The following is a 2,500-nucleotide window of genomic DNA, read 5'->3' as shown; positions in this document are numbered from 1 at the left end:
TCTACCATACCATGCATTTGATGACATTATTTGGCGAGATGTTTATAATGCTCCTAATCCTGTTAGTGCTCTGAATTTGGTATTGTTGAATATCATAACGAGGTTTGTATCCAGCAACTCTTAAATTTCGTTCACATAATAAAGCATGGTTTAATGAACGTTGTCACCAGGCTTTTAGGGACAGACATACTGCTTAAGATATTTGGTCTGCTACATTATCTCGTCCTTGTTGGGAGCATTGTGAAATATGAAATGCAGCAACTAATGTTTAAAGGGAGGCTAAATCTGAATGTAATGCTTATTTGAAAGAAGTTCTCCCAGAAGAGCCACAACCTCATAAATGGTGGTCAACACTTAAAGCATCTCTGTTTGGTGTTGAGTCCTCCATTCCTCCTTTAATAAAGCCTAATGGGAGAGTTATAGTCCAATTGAGAAAGCTATCTTGCTAGCAAAATGCTTCAATTCAAACAGAGTTTAGTATATATGGAATGTCCTCTTTCATGTCACCCTACCATGCTTTAATTTATTTGCCTTCAAGTCCCCTGAGATCAAGTATATATTATCGGAATTAGACGAATATGGTGGAGTAGACCCTAATGGCTTGTTTACTTTGATTTTAAAAATAGTATATGGTCAATTAGCCCCTAAACTAGCCGTAATCTTACGCCTTTTAGTTCTTCAAGGGTAATTTTCAGAGTGCTGGCGCTTTGGTAATGGTTTTTAAACGTTTGCTGGCCAAACGTCTTTCTGTATATTTCAGACCATTTCTTTCAGAGACTCAGTTTGTTTTTAGACAGGGACTCGGCAGCAATGGTCTATTGCTTATGTTGGTGCATGAAATGCAATCTGCTTTAGATAATGAGTCAAGAGTCTCTGGATTTTAGTGCAGCTTTTGACATCGTTAACCAAAAGGGTTTGATTCTTAAGTTGCAGTCTGTTGATGGTAAAGTCTTAAGTAATCTAACTGAATTTTTGACAGGTAGACAACTTCATATTCATATTGATGGTAGTCTTCTGGGGTTCCTCAGGGTAGTGTTCTTGACCCTTTGCTCTTCATTTTATATACAAACGATATGCGGGCCGGCATTACTAATAAAATGGTGTTCTCGGTGGGGCTTGAAATTAAATCCTACCAAGTCCAAGGAAATGATTGTGAGTCGGTCTAGAAAGCAGTTACCTCAGTATCCCAGTCTACTGATTAATGGAGCCTTAATCACTTCCATGGAGAACCCAAAGCTCTTGGGTGTAACGCTTGATTCAAAGCTTACATTTGAATTACAGATTAGGAATAGGGCCCGGGTAGTTTTATCTAAGTTAGGCATAATTTGCAAGTGCAAGAAGATTTATGATGATGATATTACTCGTAGATGCTTCTTTTATTTTATTCTTCCTCATTTTGAGTATTTTGAGTGTGGTTATTTGTTGCAGAATCACACTTACGACTGCTTGATTGTTCTTTTAATAGTAAATAACATTTCAATTAGTTCAGCAGAAATAAATATGAAGTCAGGTCAGTATGATACAGAACAGTTATGAACCAATTTTTATACTTTGTAATAATGTTTTTCCTGTTGATAATGTATATGGGGATTTTATCATTAAGTGTTTGTGGAAGAGGGAATGCCTGCCAATAACTTATATATATATATATATATATATATATATATATGTGTGTGTGTGTGTGTGTGTGTGTGTGTGTGTGTGTGTGTGTGTGTGTGTGTGTGTGTGTGTGTGATGTCAATATCAGTTTTGTTTCGATAACTGTTATTTAACGGGTTTTATATTATACTTACTACAACACATATTTTGTTTATAATGTAACAAAAGTTTAGAAATCCACTGTCAGTGTGATTGTCTGAAAATCCCAGTACAATAAACGTAGCCCGACGTTAGGCGTCTTGGCTGGAACTAACGTAGGTCCTGATCTGCTAATAGAGTAATTAGCCTTATCTTAATGTCTTAAGCCTACTTTGCATTTGCGTTGTAGGTCTTTGGGAAGATTATTATTTATTTTATTTCACACGAAAAAGTCAATAGAAAACCATTAAACTACTGCGTGATACAACTACGTAATTCCAGTGATAACGGATATTTACATGATTTATTGAAGTATATTTACAGATCAGGATACGCAGCATTTCCTTTGATATTTTATTTTAGCATATTTGGTTATAGCATTGACGTACAGAATGATTTTGAAGACATTCATCCCATCGAAGTCAATACCACGTCATATGACTCATGTCAAATGACTCTTACCATGTCGTTCCAGGGACCGTCAAGAATGACCTCAAATCTTACCCATATAGAGTGAACAGGTTCCAATAATGTACGCGTGAAGGGCAAACATGTATCGGAGTGTATCAAAGTGTAAGGGGTTTCGGAAATCTTACAAAAAAGCCTTTAGTTTTGGGTATTACAACTTAGCTTTACCTTTCATGGTCTCTTCGAATCGGTGAAAATGAAGGTTTCGTCTTCCATTCCTAATTGCATGACGTGA

The sequence above is a fragment of the Penaeus chinensis genome, chromosome 13 (genome assembly GCF_019202785.1).
Source record: "Penaeus chinensis breed Huanghai No. 1 chromosome 13, ASM1920278v2, whole genome shotgun sequence".
NCBI lineage: Eukaryota > Metazoa > Arthropoda > Malacostraca > Decapoda > Penaeidae > Penaeus > Penaeus chinensis.
This window is presented reverse-complemented; position numbering follows the sequence as displayed.